The following is a 7546-nucleotide window of genomic DNA, read 5'->3' on the forward strand; positions in this document are numbered from 1 at the left end:
ATATTTATTTTTGCCTGTTGTTATTATTACGATCAAGCTATGTTTTTACGTGTTTATTTTAGTCTGCGGCCCAAACACCTCCGGGGCGCGTGCACGGCGCTTCATTAATCGGCCAATTAACCTGAGCGCGTCACCGAAGCCTCTTTCACTCGGGATGCTGTGTGGGGAACCTGCCGGGTCGTTGCAATTTTTGCTTTTAAAATAGTACCAACACTGACTTTTCAAAACGTATGCATATTTATGAATGTTCAGAACTAATTCCGGAGCATTTGTCGGTGCCTGCGATAATAACAGCCCGGCGTAGGCCGGTGATTATTATTGATAATAATGCTAATAATAGGTTTCAGTATCACCAATTGCACATATATGTAACCCTACGCTCACAAATGTAGTTCGAGCTTACAGATAATTGTGCGTCTGGACACAATGGGTTCTGGCCTCGGCGGCGCATTCTCTCCCCGCGAAAAAAAAGTTGTAATCACGCTCATAAAAGTCATTAGAGCCTTTCCCGAGTAATAAACAAACGTCGTGTTAAGCCCAAGATTGATGGCGCCCTCACAGAACGGGCCAGGTCAGGAAGGAATAAAATTCAATCAGTGCGCAGGAATCATTTTTCATGAGACGGAGAAGGCAGAGGGGGCCGGGGGTCAGCGGGGAGGATGTCGGGAGGATGAGGGCCGCCGGAGCAGGAGCGGGACGGGCCCGGTGAACGCGTTCAGGCCGGGGACCTCGCGCCATTGACTCGCGATTCGAAAATGACTCGCCATCAAAGCGTATTTTCATCGACACGAAACCCAGCGGAAGTACCAGCAGCACATCAGCAGCAGTTAACGCAAAATGCTCGTCTTCGATTTATTGTTCGTTCTAAAGCGCGCTTTTAAAATGTTCAAAATGCTTATTAATAAAATGCTACGCAATTTCCAATTTTAGATCCGATGTCTCTCAGGCTCTGCTTATTATCTTTATTATTATTATTCTGCTGCTCACGTGTTTTCATAAGTGTCCAGATATTTAGGCGGGACGGCCATTTTGATATTAGATATTAGCCTACTCTGTGTATCAACATTATTTTTAATACAGCGCCTTTAAACGCATCAAAAAACACCCTTTGATCTCACAACGTCCCGCGTTTAATTTCGTTTAATGATAAGAGAATTGATCGACACTTTCTCTTTGACAGAACAAGCCAAAGCACTAGATTGAGCTGAAATGAAGCCTCGGAGGAGATATCACTAAACAAAGTCTAAACACATATGGTTTATGTAAGAAAGCAAACCGTATTGCACGAATAACGTAACGTCTATTTATCCGCACAGAGCTCTAATGTGTCTTTAAACGACATTATTAAAACGATTAAGGATCGAAAACGCTTTGATTTCATTTAATGCTCACTAATCAGTCGAGAAGCGTCCTCGAATCAGCTCTTCGTCAGTCCATCCATCAAACTGTTTACCTGCTGAACTCTATTTATTTCATTTTTTCGCACAGATGAGAATAAAACATTCATCAGACACGCGCTTGCTAGATGCATGCAAAAAAAAGATCTGATGTGCATTTTCAATAAAGTCATATTTACGAGTTTGTTGCAAAACGACGGAACGCGATCTGTGTCGTTATCCCTCATCAGCGCGTCACGTGAAATATATAACCCCACGTGTTAACATTTCAGTGGGCTGTTTTAGTTTTAATAACCTTGAAAGCAAAAACAAATAAACAAACAAAAAAAAAACACCATATACCACTCAGTTATTGTTTGAGCGCGCGCAGGCAGAAATGCGTGAAATGAAGAAATATACAAAAAGGCAATTAGTTCTGAACATGTAAGGCCTTTAATTATATATATATATATATATATATATATATATATATATATATATATATATATATATATATATATATATATATATAGCGTTAATTAATTCTGTGTATCGTCCTTCAGACGTATTTAGAAAACGCTGCCGCTTGTTGTGAGATGGATGAAGATGTTCTTCTTCTGGTATGATCGATAACACTAACCTGTCACTGTATTTAGGGTACCTTTTGAACGGTTCGGTGTTTATTGGTCTAAAGCACGCGCTTGATTCGCGTCGCCCAGGTCACGCGCGCAACCCGAAGCCTCGCCGTCATTTCCCGGGTGAGAGAGACACACCGTGCACCTGTGTGCTCGAGCGAGAGAGCCGAGGCTGAACGGAAAAGAGCAGAGTCTCCTCAAAGCGCCATCTGTTTTCAATTAGGAGTCCACATAGACCCGGGCTCTGTCTGACAGTCGAGCCGCCAGTTAAAGGCTCAAAGACTTGTCCTGAAAAAATATCCCACCCCGTTGCCTCCTTTTTAGCGTACTTCGAAAGCCACGATTTTTCTATTTAAGCTGAATAAATGGCTTCCCCGCGGAAGACTCTTCTCTGAGACTCGGGTTACGGAGTCGACGACAGCGCTTCGCTTAATTTAATCAGCGAACTAAAACTGAAGCTAATTTTTGTTTTGTTTACTGCACGGTTGAAGTCGGGGCGCGCTTTTAGTGCGCGCGTTTAAAACGAAAAGACGGTCGAGCGATCTTAAGGAGCTGCTCGCCGTTTCTCTCGCATACATCGCCGGCTCCTGGCCGCTTGGAAGGAATAAAGGGACCAGTGTGATTTTAGACTTAAGGGAAAGGGCCGAGCCCACCGACCTCTGGATAACCCGAGCACCCTGGCACAGAAAGGCGCCTTGACTCCAGACCCGGGGCCCACCTCTCCGCGCGCAGCCGCGCTAATTATAGCCGCTTTTACCTCAATATCTCGATTCTGCTGCTTTGACATAGAAGATTTTTGTCTCAATTTAAATTTACGATCAGATTTTCCCCTGACGTCTTGGCCGCCCTTTCCTATTTTAATTACCTCAGCTAGAGAGGGAAAACATGATCACTCGTGAGGGCCTTGATGAATGAAACCTGCTCGTGAACCTGTGCTTTTTTTTTTTTTTTTTTTTTTTTTTTGCTCGGGTCAAAAAGTCACTGTCTCTTTCGCGCGTGTTTTAATTAAACGCACTTTAAAAGCAGAAATGATCCGGACATCGAAATGAAATTTCATTCTGAAGGGAATTCTATTTGGGGTGGCCTATGGGTTTTGAAAGGTTTAGGCCCGTCCGATTAAAAAAAAACCGACTGGCTAGAAAGAAATAATAAAGAAATAATACATTACTACATGAACCGACGAAAGGATGTAAAGTTGGAATGGCGTAATAATTATAATGCAATTAATGTTTTTTCTTCCGTAGTTTATTTGTTATTTGATACGTAGATATGTAATTAATGCCGCTAATAAACACACTTTTATACATGCATTCAGTAACATTTTATGTGATAGCTGCACACTTTTAAAACGGCAAAGGTGTATAAAAGCAGCCAGTCTTCTCTGAAATACAATTCACGGCCTTTCGATAATTTTTTTATCATTGTTCTCATTAAAATCTTCTTTTTCGTCGTTGTCGCAATGTTTTTAAACCAGGACTAATGTAACGTACAGGTGCACGACTATATTAGCAAAGGTTAGAAGTGAAGGGATTTAAAGGCACAGGGTTCGTTTTAGTTTTAATGTCGCGCGATTTATGTAATAATATGTTTTATGTTTCTATAAAATAATGATACAATGCATTTACCGTCTTTTATTAATTTTATTCTTTTTTCACGCAATGGTTGATACAACATGCATCCTTATGCTCATATGCTTATAACAAATTTCATAAAGCTCATCTTTAAAAACAAGTACTATTAGAGGAAGGGGCTTCTCTTGCTGCGCTCATAAAGAAGATGTTATATGAGGATTGATAGTAATCAGCACTATACTTACTGATTTATACTTACAGTCTCAGGCAGATGTTCAGCGACTTTCTTCAAGGTTTCTGGGATGTGTTTTTGTGAGCAGGATCAGTATAAACACGCAGGAAATCTGAGCCTGGATCTCTTCTTCTGCTTTGAAATACATTATATATACAGGTGCAGAGATCTCGGACAAGGCAGGAGATTTGATTTGATTTATTTATTCATTATTTAAAAATAAGTAAATAATAAAAATCTTCTCCATGCAAACGTGTCAGTAGCCGGAGAGCATGCTGGTCAGAAACGGCGTGTTTGTTTTACTAAAAAGAACAATAGCTGGAGGACAGTTTGTGTCATTCTTGTATAAAATGCTGGGAAATGTTTTGATGGGCAAGTTTAATAAACATCCTAAACTCATGTCATATTGATATTTATTCTTTATATCATTTTTTGGATAGCTTCTTCACGTATAACACACAAGATGCATTGTTTTAGAATAATTGTCTTTAAGACTGCTGAGCTTAAAACGAGGCATCGGTGCTGAAACCGATCTCTGGAAATTAAACTTCAGCTAAAATAAGCAGGATAGTGACGGCGGCAGGTTTTATGGATGCTATAGATGACAAACAGAAGCGAAGGCTTCCTCTGACTGCGTGTGTGTGTGTGTGTGTGTGTGTGTGTGTCCGGGGATATTTGTGCACGGGTTTTCTCTGCTCCAGATTATTTCGTGTTTCCACTCTGATTATGATCTGTGTCTGTGTCCAGAATACCAGGAAACCAGGATTTACCTCCTCGAGCGGAGTGTCATAAACACACACACACACACACACACACACACACGCGCACACACACACACACACACACACGGTGTCGGAGAGTCAGCGTTAAAGTCAACATGGATTCATAACCCGTTTAACTTCACTAATTTAATGCATTTCTGACTGAAACAGGACACTCGATCAGAACCATGAAGACTTTTTTATTCATGCATAATATGCGCAGCTGAATTGTTCAAAATAAGAGCAGGGGTGTACTAGAAAGGCAAATAAGGTCATTTTTGATTTCATCTTGATATCAGGTGTCCGCTAGCCACTTGTGAAAAATAAGCGTGCAGTTCTAGTGTACTTCAAATCTTCTTCAAAACACCCAAAAGCTTCTGTACCTCGCATACGACGTAAGTCGCATTGGATAAAAGCATACATGTAAGTGCACTAAAGTAAAAGACCACCCTAGTGAGTGTTTCTTGCACTTTTAAATGACGCCGAATGCGCTTTAAGCACTAAAACGCTCTCACAGCTTGGATCTGAAGGTGACTGGCTGCTGCCGGGCGGGTTTCATCTCTCGCTCGCTTAAAGTTCGACATTCTTTAACTTTGCTCCTCATTCAATCCCACAATCCCTGCTGGAGCCCATCGCTCGCTCCCACAGACAATCGTTTCTGTAAGAGATAAATAAGAAAGAATCGGGAAATTCATCAAAAGCATCAGAATATATCCACCCTCATATGCACAAATGTTTACGTGTTTCAAAAAATTCATTAGGAGTTATGACCAGAGACAACGGCCATCATATGGATCTAGTTATGGGCCACAGCGGTAACCTCAGACTAACCAAATATGTCCTGTTTTATCAAGTTGAAGCGACCTCACTGAAAGCTCGCGCTCGAAGCAGAGAAGCAGGTGGGGTCCTGGAGAAATGCTTAAATTAAATCTGCTCAATTGAAACATTTGGCAGAGTTCGCTCCTGTCGTACTTTTATAATGTCTCGAGGAATGCGCGCGCACAAAATACTGGCTTAAGTTACAGGTAAGACGGAAGGTAAAATCAGAAAGAAATGCAGTGATATGCCGATGCCGATGGTCAGGGCGAAAATGGACACTCGATAGTCCCTCACTGATGTTAGTGAGGTATGGCAGACGTCCATGTTTCTCTTTGTCCTTCTTTCTCACTCTCTGAACCCCCCAGAAATCTACACACACACACACACACACACACACACACACACACACACACACACTAATCTCAGAAAGACTCTGTCAACAGCTCCTTTATTTGACCTGGTTAAGCAGAGTTCTTGTTTACATGCTACCATTAAGTTTGATTTCCTTTTTCTTGGCCGAGTGTGGAAGACATCATGTCAAAATATTAAAGGCATGGTGTGTGTGTGTGTGTGTGTGAAGGTGCACAAAGGAAGGAAACTCTAATGCCTTCTATGAATGACGCTCATTTTGGCTTCTAAATTTAAAATGTATTCATGCAAATTTGCACGCAAAGGTTAAAAGCTGATCTTGATTCTGGAGAGCGCTCAGATGAATATGCACAGACAAGGCGGTGAACTAAAATATGCTCAAAATGTCCTAAAAGTGGTAAAAGTTTCAGACTGGACTTTCCCCTGTTGAACAGTATGTGGATTACACAGAGCATTTACAGCAGCCTTTTTAGCAAGGAAGTGGTGCTTTTAATTGTCCCACTCACACACACAACACACCCACTCACACACACACACACACACACACACACACACACACAACACACATTTTATCTTTTATCATACATACATCTGCAGAGACTTTATCTTAATGCACTCTTAATGCTGATGACATACAGCCAGGCTCGGTGGAAAAACCCCTCTGTCTCTCTGCAAAACTCCCAAAACATACCAACATCTACAATTCAGTGCCTTTTCTAGATGAGAATAACACTAACGTTCATTAAAACACACACACACACACACACACAAAAGTTAATTTTTTGATGCAAAATGTGATAGGGCAGACTGATGAATAAAAAAACTTCATTTCATGCTATTTCTTTACGAATTAGTATTTTATACAATTAGATATTTGCATCACATATCGCTCCGTATCGTGTGTGTAAACGTGCTCGTAGCGCGCACCCGTAAAGCAATGCGGAGAATCACAAAACTCAATCAAAGAGCTCAAAACAAGCAAGAACATATTTTTAATCAATATTTGCTTCCGATGACACGATCAGTTTACAGGTTTAATGTAGATTTGATGTTAATTTCAGATGCAGCCTTTTGCAGTGAATGTTGTTGAGCAGCGATTCCTGTTTATTTGATTTTGGGGACACTTACTTGAAATCTGAATGAAAGATTGAAGTGTTTATATAGTCACATATTTAATTTTCGACCAACCGGCGTAAAATTTAATTCTCTTTTAGTTACTGGACATTTCAATTTCGCTAAATCAATAGCACAGTCATACCGTCGAAAAGAAAACGATCGACAGAAGCAGAAAAAGAGGAACTCAGCTGTTAACGTCTCACGAATGCAGCTGGGATCATGTTGAAGCCCACACCGAGCAGGATTCTCAAAATGCCATTAATCCTCGAGGTGTTGTCTTCACGTCGGAGGCTTTCTGGAGGTAAGTTTCATCACACGGAGAAAAAAGTCTCCGCCTGACTTCGAGATCAAAGTCAATGCCAAGCGTGGCTCGACCCCCTCTCCAGCGTCTGCTCTCAAACAGCGGCGTAGGGGAAAACCACAGACTTCAAAGGCCAGACAGAGAAAGTCATTTCTCCTTATCTTAATTGATGCACAATTTTAATAATGATCTTACACTTTTGGGACCATGTCAGGATGGGAGGGAGGGGGGCGCGCGTCGAATGAAGTGGACGTGAAACGGCCTGCGCTACGTCTCCAAAACCTAATAACCTCGAAGTGAAAGTAGCAACGTGAATAATGCTAGAAGTACAGTACGCTAGCTCATCCGCGCTAGGGAGTCGCATAC

Source organism: Puntigrus tetrazona, chromosome 2, assembly GCF_018831695.1.
Source record: "Puntigrus tetrazona isolate hp1 chromosome 2, ASM1883169v1, whole genome shotgun sequence".
NCBI classification, from domain to species: domain Eukaryota; kingdom Metazoa; phylum Chordata; class Actinopteri; order Cypriniformes; family Cyprinidae; genus Puntigrus; species Puntigrus tetrazona.